Source organism: Mauremys reevesii, linkage group 6 (assembly GCF_016161935.1).
Source record: "Mauremys reevesii isolate NIE-2019 linkage group 6, ASM1616193v1, whole genome shotgun sequence".
Lineage (NCBI taxonomy): Eukaryota > Metazoa > Chordata > Testudines > Geoemydidae > Mauremys > Mauremys reevesii.
This window is the reverse complement of record NC_052628.1, coordinates 97,695,547-97,713,804: the sequence shown is the minus strand read 5'-3', so window position 1 is coordinate 97,713,804 and position 18,258 is coordinate 97,695,547. Positions and strand designations below refer to the sequence as shown.

The 18,258-nt window shown below is 38.5% G+C and overlaps 1 long non-coding RNA gene across 2 annotated transcripts; it reads left to right on the top strand.

The window, feature by feature from the left end:
- The first annotated feature begins 8,511 nt into the window (after positions 1–8,511).
- LOC120408131 lies at positions 8,512–17,653 on the top strand. 2 transcript variants are annotated; one of them, XR_005600440.1, is made up of 3 exons: positions 8,512–8,551; positions 9,597–9,743; positions 17,333–17,653. It is a non-coding gene; the product is annotated as an uncharacterized LOC120408131 (long non-coding RNA). The 2 variants fall into 2 exon arrangements; XR_005600439.1 differs by lacking the exon at positions 17,333–17,653 and adding an exon at positions 11,297–11,426.
- Positions 17,654–18,258: the final 605 nt, after the last annotated feature.

Here is an 18,258-nt window from a genome sequence, read left to right as displayed (position 1 = left end):
CCCTGGCTATTTCCATTGGTGACAGTTTCACAGACTCTCTTAGGAGCTGGTTCCAGTACCTAATTATTCCCATGTAGTTATAGTGTAGTTATAGTTCTAGTGTTGCACTTTTTTTATACAGTATTTAACTTGGTGTCCTGTCTTCATTGACTAATGAGAATAATTGAGCCCTCTTCTTTTTAGAACATCTCCTTATGTAGTTGTGGATATCACATCTTCCATCAGTTTTCTTCTATAGATGTGAGGTGCTCATTCCTCATAGATCTTATTTTCTAAATCTCTTATTGTTTGTTGTTTTCCTCTGAAGTCTCCAATTTTTCCCTCTGCATTTTTGTTTAAAAATATGAACTGCCCAACACTGAATGCAGTGCTCCATCTGAGGTCTAAACAGCACAGAGTTCAATAATTTGCTCATTTGTTTTACACATGATTTTCCTAGAGCTTTATCCCACTGTAATATTTACCATTTTTGCAAAAACATGGCATTGTTTGCACTCATTTAATTTTTAATCCATTATAACACCCCATCCTTCTCTGAGACGCTATTGCCTAGCCTGCATTTCCATTCTTTGTCTGTGCATTCGATTCTTCCTACCTACATGGATCATTTTACATTTGTCTGTATCAAATCTTATTTTATTGATCTTCCTACATTTCTCCATTGTATTACACTTTAATTTAATACTTGCCTCGAAAGTGTTTGCTGTCCCTCCCATCTTCAGACTATATCATCAACAGATGTGATTAGTAGCTGCTCACACAACCTACCTCATTATTCATGAAAATATTGAGTTGTGGATCCTGTATAACATTAGCAGGTAGTGTTGAGGGGAGTAACCCTGTTTGGTTTTTGTAGTTAATTATTTATATGGCATCCAAAAGTGAACAGAACTAGACATATAAAAAGGCAAGTGCGTGCCCCAAAAGTGCTTACCATCTAGTTAGCTCTATCAATATAATTGTGGTGTTTCCTTATGAGAATGTCCTTGTGGAGTCGTATCAAATACCAAATTTTCTGTCTGGGTCTAGAGTGGAAACAGGCTGAACACAATGCAGAGTGGACAGGGCTCCAGAAATCTGGATTACTTTCACAGCTGCCCACATACTTCATTGGTTTCCTTTCTAGTTTGCTGTGTGTGGTGGTGGTGGTGGTCTGGTGCTAATCACAGATTCTACTTTCTCTGTCATGAAGGACCTGATTGTCTCCTTTCACATTAAAAACCGTGGGAAGAAATCTCTCAGGATTGTTTTTGTTGTCCCCGCCCAGTCATCTTGCTAGAGGAAGAGGCTCACTCCAATGCCTGGCAGAACCAGAGGGATGTAAGGAAGGTAAATTCATACACAGATCCTGGGTGAAGTCATGGCGCCTTTTGACTTCAGTGGGACCTGTGTTCCTGCACGGGGAGATTTTTCAAAACCACCAAGGAGAGTTAGGTGCCTAAACCCCATTCCCAAGGTAATGGTAACTGGGTGTCTAACTCACCTTTGTGCCTCTGAAAACATCCTGCCCAGCCCCCTCAGTGCACTCTGCTTCCCTCCTCACTTTGGCTCACTGGCAGTATAGTTTCTTTGGGGCCCATGCTAACAAGGATTCCACTGGCTATGGTGGTTACCAGGATCCCAGCTGGGGAGAAGAGGGGTGGGAAGTGAGGTACTTGAAAAAGTTGTATTATGTTTTCCAGGTGAAATGTGTAGAGCTAGAGAGGACACAATATGTTTTCTCTTCCCCCTACTCCCAATACCTACATGCCTCTCCTAGCCAGCACCTACCTTTGAATGGCAAGGACTGTCCAGGCTGAGGGTGGATGGAGACATGGAGGTGACTGAGCTCCCCTTCCTCAGGGATGGTAGGTGTGGGTGGGTGGGTGTGAGAGAGAGAAGGATCCTGCCATTGGTAGATCTGGGAGGAAACAATCTAGTATCATATTATTTTGAGATGTCTGAAGTTTGGGGGGCAAAATCATGCCCATATGGAAGGGAAAACTTGTGAACTTTAAATTATAAGATTTTGAGAGTTCCTGGGACCTTTCAATGCTATTTTCAGGGTCCACGTTCAAAATAGCAGCACTGCTCAGGAGTCATGTTTTTGCCTCTGTCCCTGGCACCATTATTACCTGCAAGCATAGTGGAGGTCCATGGAGCAGAGCTCTGTAGGAGTTAAATTATGATAGGATCTGCATTAACTCTCTCAGGAATTGTGTTGTGGGATATTTTCCTGCAGAGTTGCTTTCCCACAGTGCGGCCATATAAACATGCAAACTTGGGTATTTGCACAAGTTTAGGCTAGTCACAATGAAAGACCATGCCACCTATTTTACAAAGATTTTTTTTAGTCATCTAATTGTCAAGCAGAAACAATAACAAAGCTTGTGATTGATCACACAAATAATGAATAGTAAATAAGAAAAATATAGTAATTGAAGTGAATAGTTTGCAATCAGCCCCAGGCTGAAATACATTCACATAAAGTGCTCATGATGAAACAATGAATAAACTTGTACAGTAGTCTGTTCACAGATAATTTAACTGAAAAGGACTAAATTCTGCAAGTAAACTATTTACTACAAATGTTTTGCCCAGCTCCAGTAAAAAGTAAGCATCTAAAGCTCTCTAGTATTTTTTGGTAGGAGCATGCTGATTATATTATGTGTATGAATTTGGTTGGTTTATTCATATTATTTTTTTCCTTCATTTAAATTTAGAGCCAAACCCTTAAAGAAATAGAAACCACACAGTCACTTTTACATATTAATATAATCAGATTTACCTAGACAAAATAAAATTTTGAGCTTAGTCTGTGTGATCAGTACATCTCTCCTTCCTTATATCTGAAGATATCAAACAGAGTTCACTTGAGTAGTAAATTTTGGGCAGGGATTATATTTTTGTTCTGGGTTTGCACAGCACCTAGCACAATGGGGTTGTGCCATATAAATAATAGTATGCTCCCCAAATCCAGACACTGGGCAGGAACAGTGATTTTGTTCTGAATGGTTTTAACAGGTCTGCTCGTAGAATTTGACATGACTTGATTTGGTTACATTTGTATGGCTTGCACGCTCTCCATTCAGTTCTTTTGTGGGCTCTAGTAAGATCAATCCCCAAGGGGAAGTGGCAGTACATTTACAAACTTTATATTTTGTGGTAGAATTTTTTTTTTAAAGTCACACATTTAAGTCAAAAACTTGTCTTTGTGTTGAAATGAGTAATGTACCATGATAAAAAACGTTTTTGTCTCTCTTAATTTAACAAAACAAAAAGTTTAGTGAGTCCCCTTAGAATATAATCCTTACTGTCAAAAAGGGACCATATTTATAATAGCTAATAGCTCAGGTAAACCGTATTGGGTTTACCACTTTTTCACCATTGGAACTAATCTCTCCATCTTCTAAGTTGAACTTTAACTCTTGTTTAAGACCCTTTTAACCAATATCTAGTAAAGAAAGTGTAGCAAGCAGATAAGGTCTTTCCTTAGCCTAGCATATTTTACTGTTTATGAAACCTGAAAATCATTATGCTTTCTTAGTTATTTTCTGTGTGTGTTTGTATGTATAATATTTTTAGTGTGGGTTTTTTCTGTGTGCGCACACACTGGAGACCTAGTCCTCCTGCCATTGACTTGGAGACAAACTTCCCATTTATTTCAATATGACCTAGATTTTGTTTGTTGATTTCACAATACAAACTATACAACCTATTTGGCAGGTGCTAAAATATTGTTTTCCCACACGAGGGCATCAGAGTTGTTCTAACAAGCTGTTAGAGTCACCAGGTTGAGCTATTTAACTTCATCTCTTATAGAAACAATGGGAAGTATAAACACATAGATAGAAGCTCTTACATTTTGAATTTTACAGTTGGAGAGAAGGTTATTTATTTTCCATTTTAATATAAAGATTTTTATGAAGGTTGTGGTTTTTTGTTTTTGTTTTTGTTTTTTTTTAATTGAAATGTCTTGAATGTGAAGGGCAGCACCTTCCTCCCCTCCCCCCCAAAAAGGCACAATAGGACAATTCCAGCGAATCTTGCTGGAACTCGGCGTAGAGGGCGGGCCCGGGTTCCCCCCAAACCTCTCAACTCCTGATCAGACACAGGAGGAGTTGACCCGGACTGTGGGTTCCACCAGAGGGGAAGATCTCTAAGGCGAGCAAATCCGCCAATAAGCGCAGGACCCACCAAGGTAGAGGATGAACTTTGTCACAGTTCAAATAGTATGTAAACCCATACATTTTGAAATTATTCATAAAAGATTAAAAAAATAGTTTTAGAGTGAAGTGTTTCAGTCTGAAAATGTCAAAATTTCAATATGGTGAGAACCTTTCCCTAGTTTTTTCTCCTAAACGTAATATCAAAATCAACATAATTTCATGAAACGTTTTTGATGGAACTGCATACTTCTATGGAAAATATTTCCAGATAGATTTTGTCACCAGCCCTATTCATTTTGAATTTTGGTTGGGAGAGGTGGATAGGAGGAAGACAGAGAAGGCATTTTTATCAAATTTCTCCTTCTATATAGTTTCAAATGAGTTACATACCTCAGTCTTTATATGTAGGGTAAAGTCCTTTGATTCATGTCTGAATTCTGGTGACAATGCTTCTAAAAATTCTCCTTTGTTCTTGATCCATTGCTAGTTTCAAGCACTCAGCAGCTGACCTCCCACTATCAATCAATCTCCTCACTGAACATTCCCTACTATGATGACCTGCCACCATGCCTTCCATGAAAATTTTCTTGAGGTTATTTCCATCTCTCCGCCTGATGTGACCAAGGGACTGAGTTTGTCTTTTAATTTCCAACAAGAGTCTGATTCTCTCCAATAATATTACTAACATAAGTGTTCATAGTCTTTTCAATACAGGATATATGCAAGAATCTTTGCAAGTAGCATATCTCAAAGGCTTCAATATCTGGGAGATGCTCTGATTGTTACTCCATCTTGTTATATTCCCTTTCTTTGGTAAGGGCAGAAAGAATCCTTTTATCCAATCATTCGGTCAATTACTAGTTGTCCATACATCACTGCCAATTTTCCACAAGATTAATTCTGTGGTCACCAATTGCTTTTAGCAATTCTACTGGTATATTATCTACCCGGATGCTTTCCCAGCCTTCATAATAGTATGCACCACTTCCTCTTATAGGATTGAGTGCTCCAGCTCCATATTCCTCTTTCTGTCTTCCTGAGTTGTAAGTGGCTCTGATGAGGCATTCAGACTGGCACTGCTGTCTCTCTATCTGTGTTTGATATCATCACCTTCAGTGAAGACTCTACTATCATGATCTTTTATTACACTGAGTTGGTAGGAAAACTTTTTAGTAAGAAGTCTGACCACTGTGAACATGCCTTTTGTATTATTATTCTCTTTATAATTCTCAAGTTCCTTAAATTTTGTCTTGATGTCTTTGCTCTTGTTGTGTCTCATCTGCCTGCTCAGTTCCTTGTATTCTTTCCTATGGTCTTCAACCTCCAAGTCACTCTTTCACTCTGTGTTGGTTTTTTGCCAACAGAAACACCTTGGATTATACTAACACACACACTTTGTCTCCTTGGATCAGATAAATGCAACCCAATTTCCTGTCACTTTTCCAGACCCTGGGTAGTATGCCTCATACCCATGTATCATCATGAAATGTCCCCTACTATTACATCACATCTTTCCAATTCTTTGGTCACAATGGCTAGCTTCCCTTGGTAATACTCCTGACTTTACACATTGCTACTCTGATGACTCATTTATGAAGGTTCACGTCACTTTTTCCTTGGTGTAAACATCAGGCACCATGCTTACTGAAGGATTTGGTACACTACCATCATAACCTTAGTGGCACAGTACTCTTAATGGCTGGAACTCTCTCCCCAGTACAATGTATTGTGCCTTTTGGACTGAGGATCTAATATCTGGTGCCACATGTTGATCACGTTGCCTTTGTTCTGTCATCATAGTTCTCATGGGAGAAAATAGAGAGCGTGGTTTCCTGCTGCTTTCCCTCTGGTTTGGGTGAGCTATTGGTTAAATCATGGTTTAACTCTTCTGCCTTTCAATGGAATTTCCTCCTCTGAGAGTCCAACTACTCTCCTTGGACGTGTATCCACTGAAACGTGTTGGCACATCCTGAGGGTTCAGCCAGTCACAGCTGGTATCATCTACTGCCATTACAGTAGCAGGCTACAATACAGCCTCTCTAGTTGAAGGCTTATTGTTAACATTTTTTAAAGGTTACCAAAAAGTTGAATTACAAGAGTAAAATCAAATGATGAGGATATGGAGCTTGAGCAATAGCAGGGACATCTGTATGTAGAATCTGAGCGTGGTTGTGGGTAGTCTTATTACTATTACATGTCTGTATACCTTGGTGAGATTTTAGTGTGGTAATGGATAGCTCCAGTGCACATGTATCCAGTGGTACCACATTTTGAAGTCTTTGTTCTCTATCACTGGTTTAAAATGAAGAAAATAGGTTGGTGGTATTCACACAACTTCTCCCTCACAGATCCTATAGTGTCTGGGAAGCACATTTGTAGTGAATGTAGTTTTGAGACAGAACACAAGGACAACAGCGAAAATAAAATTGCCACCCAGAGAGCATACTTAAAAACTGTCAGTTTCCCAATATAGTCATGTAAAAGTAATTTATGATAGCCAACTTTCCCCCTCCCACTGTGGGAAATTATAGTAAGAGGACAATTTCAGCACAACTATTCCAGAATGCAAGATAATCCCTGCCACCTCTACTGGTTTCAGGTCCCTTCCATAAGTCAAGTTGTCATGGCCTTCCTGGTTTTAAATATTCTCCATGGACCTATTTCACTCAGTATCTCTGACTTCCTTTATAGTCCATCTAGACTTTTGCCTGCTCAATCTGTTCCTTCATTCTAGGCTTCCAGTCTCTGTTGCTGACACTTTTTCTACAGTCCCATTAATATAAAAAGTAACTGTATAAAAAGGGTCCTTCAAGCAGGCACCTCCATGTTCAATGAGAGCAAAGCTCTAAATGTGCATTTTTTTGGGAACACTCTCTAATTCCAAGGTATCTGTAGATTGTCAACTACCCTGCAAAATACCCTGTTTGTGACAGTTTTTCATTTTTAATGAAGAATAAAAATAAAACTATTGTTATGCCAATATTTTAAAAGGGTAAACAGGATGACCTGGGTAATTATAGGCCTGTCAGCCTGATATTGATCCCAAGCAAAATAATGGAACAGCTAATAGGGGATTCAACTGAGAAAGAAAGAATTAAAGGAGGGTAATATAATTAATGTAAATCAACATGGGGTTCCAGAAAATAGACTGACTTGATATCTTTTTTTAATGTGATTACAAATTGGGTTGATAAAGGTGAAAGTGCCGAGGTAATATATTTAGACTTCTAAAAGGCATTTGACTTGGTACCACATGATATTTTGATCACAAAACTAGAATGATATAAACTCAGCGTGCGACGCATTTAAAAGGAATAAAAACTGGCTGACAAGTCTCAAAATATAATTGTAAATGGAGAATCGTCATCAAGCAGGTGTTTCTAGTGGTGTCCCACTAGGGTTTTTGGCTTTATGCTATTTAAAAGAAAATATGAAATCATTACTCATCAAATCTGTGGATGATATAAAGCTTGGAGTGGTAGGTAGTGAAGAGGATAGGTTATTGATACCAAGCAATCCAGTAAACTGGGCTCAGGCAGGCAATATGTGTTTCCATATGGCTAAATGCAATGTTTTACATCTAAGAACCAAGAATTCTAGCCACACTTACAGGCTGGGGAACTCTCTCTTGTGGAAAATAGTGACTCTGAAAAAGCCTTTGAGGGTCATGGAGGATAATCAGCTGAACACGATGACCTTGTGCATCACTGTGGCCAACAGGGCTAACATGATCCTTGGATGTATAAACAGGAATCTTGAGTAGGAGTAGAGGTTTTATTATCTTTTGTATTTGGCATCAGTGGAACTGCTATTGGAATACTGAGTCCAGTTCTGATGTAAACAATTCAAGAAGGATGTTGTTGAGAAATAAAGAGTGATTAAAAAATTGGAAAACTGACTCAAGAAGCTCAATTGATTCAGCTTATCAAAGAGAAGATTAAGGAGTGATTTAATAACAGTCTAGAAGTGCTTACATGAGAAACAGAAATTTGATGATTTCTCTTCAATCTGGCAGACAAATATAACAAGATCCAATGGTTGGAAGTTGAAGCTAGACAAATTTAGACTAGAAATAAGACACAAATCATGAAGATCAAAGGAAGAATTTATCAAGTTCTGTGATGGATTCTCCACAGCTGGAAGTGTTTAAATCAAGATTAGATGCTTTTCTGAAAGACATGATGTAGTGGGGCAGCTGCCCCACTCCTGAGGAACAGGGGTTAAAAGCAGCCCTGGAGCAGCTGTGAAGAAAGTCTCTGATGATTGGGGAACCAGCCACAGATGTGACCACACCCAATCAGGGCCCAGCTGGCCCTTATAAGAGGGCAGTGGGCCAGGAGCACACAGAGACTCTCCCTCTAGCTCTTGAGGGAGATGGGCCTGACTCCTAGGAGCTAAGCAGGGTACGGAGACTGGAGCAGGGCTGGGGGAAGGCCAGAGGAGCTGGGGAACTCTGGCCTAGAAACCCCCCAGGCTGCAGGGGGGCAGAGGCAGCAGGTCCAAATGCCCCTTTCCAGTAATGAGTGGCACTTACACTGCAGTCTGCCCCAGGGAACGGGGGCTAGGTGATGACTGGCAGTGGCCATAGACTGAGGTGAGGTGGGGATAGAGGGTGGAGGTTCCCTGGGGAGGGGAGACCCAGATCTGTGGGGGTACTGCCACAGGGCAGCACCCTGGCCTGAAAGGGGCACCAAGGTCCAGGAGGGACTTGGGCCCAGTGGCAAGCGGGACACTGGCCTGAGGAGGGTGCTCCAGAGGCTGGAAACGCTAATTCCCTGGACAACCAGCAGGAGGCGCTGTGCCAGTGAGTTGCTGTCCTGTTACAGATGCCTTACTTCAAACAAATTAATTTAGAAATGTTCCATGGCCTATGTTATGCAGGAGATCAGATTTATAATCATGCTGGTTCCTTCTTGTTTTAGAATCTATATGAATCTGTTAATTAAAAGGGTGGTGCTTGCTCAGCCTGCCTCCAATACACAAACTATTTCACTCTGCTGCAGGGAATTGTGATGTCTTCAGTTTTGCAGCATGAACAATATAAAGCTACCACCACAGCAAAGAGCTGTGTTTCTATTAGCTCCCTCCGTGTGCCTCTGTCTCCTTCTCTGCAGGGTCCAGATATAGCAGGAATCCTCTTATGAAAATAGACAAGCTGCCAAATGTTACTGTCCCACAGCTTATCTTGCTTTGCCCCTTAAAATGTTATGATTCACTTGGCTTCTCTGTGGAGGTCTTCAATCCAAGTACTTTTACAAGCTCACACCCAAAGTGGAATGATTTATAAAATGTATTCTTAGCTAAAATGAATTGAAAAGTGCCCTGTGCTACACTTAAGATCATACCACTTGGCTATAGAGTCATTAAAAAAAGAATAACCTTCACACTGCAGGTGAACAAGAACCCAGATGACTATTCTAGGTTAAATTTCTACTGCATTAATTATAGGTAGACCCAAGTCACAGTGTTTGGAAAGTAAATAATGGGAATAGCAAGAAGCCCCAGATGGAATTCAGAACTGGATTCATGCACTTTTGAGGTTCAGAGGCTTTCAGATCTTACAGAAGGGGCCAAACCCAAATCCAATATAAACAGGTATGAAATCTATAAAATTGTGTTTGAAAGTAGGTAAATAGTGCTAGCCTGTCATTCATTAATATTTTCATAGAGAAGCAAATAACCAAGCTTTTATTTGAAACAAAACAATGTTGGTTCTTTAGTACAGTAAATCAAAGAAACTGAAATAAATGATTTTGTTTATTTCTTCTGCTGGCTCCAGGCTACTGGTTTATAGGAAAGTATTGTTTCATTGAGAAAATTTATACCTACAGAAAGGTGGTATTTTCATCTTGAGGATCTCTATGTACAGCAAATGATACCTGCTTGTCAAGTAACTAATATTTCCCTATCCCAAATTATAAGAGAGAGCAAGAAAATTAAGAAAATATGCAGTCAAGAGCGAATCATAGCATATATCCTCAACACTTAATGGAGTAGTTATAGGGCACCACCTTAGTCGTGTGCATAAAGCATTAACGAAACTATAGAGTTCATTGTACACTTGCCTATCATTTTGTATACCAATTTCCAAACTTTCAATAATATTTAGCATGTATATAGCACTTGAATAATATTTAGCACTTTCAGACTGCTGTACAAACATTAACTAATATTAGGATGACCAGATAGCAAGTGTGAAAAATCAGGACGGGGGTGGGAGGTAATAGGTACCTATATAAGAAAAAGCCCCCAAAATCGGGACTGTCCCTATAAAATCGGGACATCTGGTCACCCTAACTAATATACATGAGGTTATTTTTTAAATATCTCTGAATTCCAGTCTATTTACTGAGTAGAAATGGTTGCTTTTTATTTCTAATGTTCCCTCATCCCTGTGCTGAAGGTAGATGTAGATTCTGTCCTATTCCATTTTGTAATACTTCTTTCCACAGAATCACCAGATAGTGTGCCAAATTCTTCCTTACTTAATTTGAGAGAATGTGACGACTCCTTAGATACCACTCCAGCTGACACATTTACAACTCCCCTCAAGTCCCCACTGAGGCAGGCACCTATTGATTTCTCTGTTTTCTAACTTCAGAAGTCATAGATTTCCCTGTCTATCTCTAAGAAAAGAATATAGTCTAACTAATTATATACTTAATTAGGAAAAGGGCAACAGGTAGTAAAAATGTTTGCAGTGTGTTACCTTAATACAAATTTGCTTCTATAGTTTCAATTTTTCGTTCAAGGTATCAAATATTATGATAAGGGGTGGATGAATTCTTTCCCCCAATTTCTTGGCCAGGTTAAATTATAAGACTCTGAGCACACAAAAATTTCACTCTTATTTTGCAAGGTGCAATTGGAAATCAGTGTTTCCAGTCTTCATTTAATTTTCAGGAGGAAGCCAGGGATTTGGTACTAATGAAAAGCTTAGAACAGAGGATGAGGAGAGCCTTATTTCCAGGCCTGCTAGAATCCATAGACTTGATAAAATTGCCTGCTCTCTGAGGTTTCCAGGCACCAGGAAAAAAAATCAATCTGCAAATGTGAATTAGAGCTAACCCTGGGCTGCTATCCATTTTAACTCTGGAAAAGATATCTTTCAAAACTCTAATGGTAGGAAGGGGGTATTTTTTTTTAAGTGGCTGGTTCTAATACACCTGTGAAAATAAGAGGGATTGGTGAGAACAGATGGGAAAAAGGCAGAAGATAGGAGGAAGAGAAATGGTGGATGAAAGAAGACAGAATATTGCAGTGAAGTGAGATGTATTTACAGTGAGTGAATCTTTTATTTGCGTTCATAAACTCTCACTCCCAAAACTGGGAGATAGGGTAAATAAATAGTTAAATTTCATGAGGTTTTAATATAACACATTGGTACCTTAAAATAAATAATTCTGTAACAAATCTTGTTACAGGCTTTTGCTCTTGTTATAATTTTTGTCTATTGAGAATTATATTTATACATGTAATAGTAAAACAAAAGAAACCCAATAATAACACGGACCTCTACATTTTATATTTCCTTATTAAGTCAATGGAAGCTTTGGATTCAGATCAATGATAGGATATTATCCATCTATGTATGTGCATTATACGTATGCACAAAATGGCCAGGTTGCCTTAAATTACTCTAGAAGCATTCTAGTTGTCTTCTGAGCAATGACAAAATTAATTTCTCATTTATAATCTCCATATAAGCTTCACTGAGATCACTGGCATTATTTCTCAGAAGAGCATTATAGTTGTTTAATCAGCTCAAAGCTGGCTTCAAAGAGAAGTGGCCAGAACATGAAAGGCTGGTGGGTGATCAGCTGCTCAGTCAATCAAATTTCTTGTTTTCTGAGAAGAACCATTCTCCTCATGTAAACAGTGGTTTTGTTGTTTAATGGCCCAGACATCACATGTGATTGATTGGACACACTCAAATGCTGTAAGGCATGACTTTGTATGTCACATTAAGAAATCAGATTACCTATTTCAGTTATTTATAATTCAATACTCCTATGTGAATTCTGATTACTTGAAAATAATTAGATTGGTCTGTTCACCACGATTGACTATGGTTGTTCATTACTTAAATAAAACCAAGTCCTGCTTACAGCCTCATTCTCCTTACAACATTCAGTCCTTCATCTGGAAGTCCATTCCCTAATCTGATATGTCAGTTTTGGTAAACTAAACTGACACACAGAAACTTCTGCGTTGCAGTGAGGTCAGATTAATTGAGAAATAAGAAACTTGATCTTTTCCCCCCCTTTTATTGAGGCATTGGTCATCCAAGTTTGGGCTTTCCCTCACTTGTCCTCCTGCCTAAAGGCTAGTGCCAAGAGTATTCATTCTATGGGTTTGGTTGGGTTGTAGTAATGGATTATACCTTAATATGTTACTGTCACACAGATGGCCATCTGCCATTATTATAGATATCAAACCATAAATGCATGAGATATACCCAGGACACTTTTATATCAAGATGATTTTATTTTGTTTATTTTTTTTCTTAATTTCCCTGAAGCAGTAATGACCATATTAAAAGTTTAAGTTGCCATTTGCTTTTGTTTAGCATATAGAGCTTTATGGTCTAAGGGGACTGTTGATCTCAAAAACTGACTTAGTGTTTTTAGTCATTGAACGTTTAAATTTATATGGAACTGACGTTTGGGGGACTGCATCCTCAAACTCAAAGTAAAGTTTTAGGGATGTGAATCAAGACACAAAGGAATTGTTGCTTAGAACCTGGGATCGTAAACTGTCAAATTTGGCATATCTGTAATTGCAATCAGTATGGGTAGATGGCCAAAGAGAATGGAGGATTCTGCTTGTTAAATGCTCAAACCTTGCCAATATATTGGGTGACCATATTTTTCAAAATTGGTTTACTTTTGTGGTGGCACTTCTTGTAGTCACAAACATCTCATAAAAAAGACAAAAATATACCATTTAAAAAAGAATCTGTTGCAGCTGCCGTTATCAGCTTCTGACTCCACAATGTCATGTGCATTTTCTGAATGAGTCTGTCCCAGTGACTTCATGTTCTGAATGAGTTTATCATGAAACACAGAACAAGTGTTAAACATTTAGTCTGGCCAAAAGAACAGCTCGGTGGGTCACTCATTTGACTTCTCTTTGCTTCAGATGCTGTTCATCACATTGAACACTTGTTCCACTGAACTGTGTGCTCCTGGTAAGCACAGAGCAAATTTTCCTCAGTGTAGCGATATTAAACACACAGTTCGTAGTTATTTTAAAAATAAAAAGATGAAAAATGGGAACGCTTCAGGTGTGCTAAAAGAAGTGCCTTGGACACGAAGACTTCATATGAAAAACCATACTGTTCCACTAAAACAGGGTAAATGATCACTTTACCATATAGAATAGTATTTTAATGATGGCAATAGTAGTAGTAATTGCTTGTAACTGTTTAACTTTGGGGACAAGTTATGTACCCTGTGCCAAATACGCAGTATTAATGAAGGACTTTTCTTCAGCGGTGAGGTGTAGGAGGAGGAATCCTCCATCCAGGGTTGGGAAGCATGTTATTTATATGTGGTGCGATGCCTCTTTACGTAGCTCCAATGGCCTCACTTCACATCCAAGCTCCTTTTGCATGCCAGGATGTAGGGATTCCACAGGGAAGTGTTATATTGCAAGCAGGGGTGTAGAAATCCTACGCTCTGTCTCTGAAGATCCTGCTTCTTCCTCACCCTACATAGTAAGAAGTAGAAACAACCTAGTACTATCATCTCCTAGAGATCTCTGCTCCCTCAGGGACATGGGCTTTGTAACAGGTGGTCCCATAGCAGTGTCTAGCGTGGTATAAATTAAAAAATATATCATAACTTTAATTTTTAAAATACCCAGTTTCACATCTATTCTTCACATTCCTTCCTGCCTAGTGTTGTTTTTTTTTCCCCTGAGGATATGGGCCCATGAAGAAGAGATGTGAATTACAATTTATTGGGAGGCAGGGGAACGAAAAACAAACCCTTAAAAAAGAAACATGAAAACTTGCTTGTTCAGTTATCTGCTTGTGCAGTCATTTTTTGAAGGAAATTGAATGTGCAAATCCAGTGATTAGACAAACATCTCTCATTAAAAGTTCTAATATGGAAACCTTTAACATTTATACTCTTATCATGAGCTACAAAACATTAGAGGGCTTATGTGCCCAAAATGCATGTGTCAGCTCATTTTTGTTTTAGCATACACGCTTTGCCAGTCATTAGAAAGTGATGAAACCTTACAGTGACTGGGTAACTCTGCCTTCCTTTACCTCAAGTGGTAATAATGTTTTCTCTATTTTATTACAGTCTCTTGAGATTCTGACTGATTTGCATATTCTCTAACATTTAATTAACGATGTCACCTTCCTAGTGCCTTGAAAACTGTTTTCATTTTTTCCTCGGCAGGCCTCCAACAATTACCTCCTACATTTTCTACTGAAGTCCTTTTTATTACTTTAATGACAAATAATTGGACAGATTCTGAGTAATGAGGGTGAGAGCCAAAGGACTGTTGCATAGGAGACGGCTGCTTGTTACAAGACACTTTTAGTGGTCTCTAAATCAGATAGACAAGTAGAGTAATGATCATCTTGCTGTAATGAGACACAATTAAGAATCGCTGCACAAATGACAGAGCAGTTCATTGAACAATAACCTCTCTCTTTTTTTCCAAAAGGAGATCGAAGCTTAATTATAGCATCGCTATTCGCAACGCTATAGTTAAAGTTGTGTCAGCATTTCCATTATAAACCCAGTACTTTCAAGGATTGTAACTTGGATGTAAAAATGTGCTCTGAGCTGAAAATTTGTACAGAAATTCTTAAACCAAGAGAATATTTTTGTGTGCGCATTGGGCAGTGTGAGGTGTTGAGAACTGTTGTAGCTCCGTTTAACATAACTAGAGTTATGCTGATTTGCTCTGGCTGAAGATCTGGTCCAATCACACACGTGCAAATACCGTACAAGATGCTGAGCACTTCCTGCGAGATACCAAGTACCCTCAGCTCCTACTATAGTTGGTGGAAAAGGAGTGTGCTCAGCACCTTGCATATAGATTTTTCAAGAGAGCTCAGCTCCTAAATAAGTGGCCAGATTTTCCAAAGAGCCCAGCTGATTTGATGCTGACCCTTTTTGCAAATATGACCCATACTGCTGATTGTACATGGTTTGAGTGCTCGCGTAACTCAAAGTAGTTAATAACTATGGAAGTGATTCTGATGTCACAATTTGTCATTCAGTACATATGTCATTGGATTATTGTCGTCATTGAATGAATGAGGTAGAAGGGAGAAAGACCATTCGAAAGCAGGCACTTTTACACATAAACATCCTCCATAATCAGCAAGGATTACAATAAGAGAGATAAAAGTAAGTGGCAGCACAATGCACTTCAGGCAAAATATTCTCTGCTAGAATGTTTCTCTGAGTATGACGTGGCTCTTTAAGGTTGTAGGGGTGATAGCGACTAACGCCAGCCAGTTAATCTCCAGCTATGGCTGACTCTCCAGCCTTGCCTTGAACCTCCGCACCTTTTTGGCAGTGGCATGAGTTAGAAATAGGCATTTCTGCCTCAGTTGTGAATTCACTGGCTGCTTGTTTTGTCTGCCGTAATCCTGGACCTATGTAGAGAATTTTTTTTAATGTATTTTATTATGTGGGTGCAACAAAAATAAATTGTGTAATTTTCTAGCAACTCTAAAAGGAGCTCAGTTTATTTCATTTATGTGATCAAAATTTGTGCTTTGGGCATATTATTGGCAATTAAACTAATTTTATTAAATCTGTGTAATTACAGGGCAATGGTTAATGCAACTCTGATTAGCCACTGTACACTCCACAAGCACTGCAAATTCTGTAAACTATGGGCCAGATTTTTGCTCGTGATAGGTTGCTTTGTACTGTTCCCACAACATAAAGCAGCATCAAGGCATCAGCTTCCAAGCTATACATAGGGATATCCTGGCACAGGAAAATCCTCTACTGGACAAGAGGTGGTGTAGCTGGCCCTATGTTAACTTCTTCCCCTACATATTGGGGTTTGCTAGGGGGAATAAGAGGCTGAGAGACCAGGGCTGCTGATCTCCCTTAGTCCCCAGTTTTGGAATGATCCCTTGGGAGCCATTGCTGCTTAGTGTAACTTAGAGCTGGACTGGTGTGGTTTTAAGATACATTGGGGTCTGATTCTACTTGTTGTATCAGATCCATTCAATAGAGTTCAAGGGGAAGAAACTCAGGGGTAAAATCCAGAGAGATGTGCTGGCGTGAGAAATGGATGTGCATGTGGGGGAATATGGAGGTCAGGAAGGAGGGGAAGCTAGCGTGTGCATTCAAGCGGCTTTGTGTTGCTCTGATGATGCCCAATATGCCTGGGGATTGTTCTGTACTGCTCTAGAATTTAGTAAAGTAGCCAGAGCATATGACTGAATCTGGCCCTAAAAATTTAATTAAATTGGTTTCGGTTGCTTTTTGAAAGCATTAGAAATATCACATAGCAACATTCTTTGGGTTTCTTGTTTACAAGTCACATGGCATGTTTAATAATTGAAAACAATTCCATGTACACCGAGATGGAGTTAGACTGTAAACTCTTTGGGAGAGGGACTGTATTTTTATTCTGTTTGTACAATGCCCTGCACAATGGGATCCTGGTCTATGACTGGTGATTTTAGGCACGGCCACTATACACATAAATAAATTCATAACAAAAACAATAACAGAGTTAAGCTTGAGAATAAATTTCAATAGTTTGGAGTAAAATTCATTATAGGGATTTTGCAATTATCCACAAGCTAAGTGTTATAAATCTAGGAAATTCAGAGCTAAGGTTAAACTTAAAACAAGCTGAGGTCTGAAAATACAGTTGATGACCCAAACAACCCTAATTCTGCCTTCGAATGATTAATACTAAAATTATTTCCTATTATTAGTATAGGGAAATACTATGTTTTCAATACCACTGTTGTAATTTTTGATATGCAGTAACTTTTTTTTAAAGGAGCCCCCTATATTATGCATCTTACATTTAAAGAGTACATGATTATCTGTATTTATTCACTTTTAATAAGCAATATATTTCCTTTGTTTTATTTTTTGCTTTTAAACGCAGCATTTAAAAAATGTTTTCCTTCTTCATGATTTAGCTGTTCAAACAATTTCTCTTGAAACTCTTGACAGGAAATTATGATCAGCTACTACAGTACCAACACCTTTACTGAGCTCCAATTTGCTTTTATCTCAATAAATGTCAGCTTTCAGGAATAACAGAAACTTTGAAAGCCAGATCTACAAGAGGGCTCCCAATCAGTGACATCAGTTTTTGAACTTGTCAACTTGTGTCCTTCTTTGGAACCATGTTTTTCGGAGACCAAGAGCAGTATTCATCTGAGTTTTTCCTCAATGAATCTTGAGTTTGATATTCTGCTCTTCTAATATGTGTAGCAAAATTCCATGTCAAGGATATTTTTCTTCCTTGTAGAGAAATTAGAATATAGGTCTGACAAGAAATTTTTTGCTTTAATTCACTATTTCAAACATTAACCATAAAATATCCTTCAGCTCTTACACATTGTTTTAATCACTGATTATTGGGTCATTCTTCTATTTGTTTAATATCTGTATATTTGCATCATTAGAGTAAAAAGGTAAAGCTAATTGTGCCTGAGTCTCACTTTTATATTAAGGACCCTGTGTGCTGTTCTGGCAGTTTAAAGGGGAATTAAAGTGTGCATAAATTACACTTTTAAGGCCCATTTACACTGCCAGCATGGTCTAATTGGACCTTTGATGTAAATGAAAATTGGTCTCTATTGTGCTCTCCTACAGAGGCCTGAAATTTGTAAAATAAGATTACAAGTACATTGTGCACATTACACTTAAAAATTGGAGTTGAAACTAAAAACTTCTAATACAACAAAAATCTTCTAACACAGGGGTCAGCAACCTTTCAGAAGTGGTGTGCTGAGTCTTCACTTATTCACTTTAAGATTTCGTGTGCCGGTAATACATTTTAACATTTTTTAGAAGGTCTCTCTCTAAGTCTATATTATATAACTAAACTATTGTTGTATGTAAAGTAAACAAGATTTTTTAAAATGTTTAAG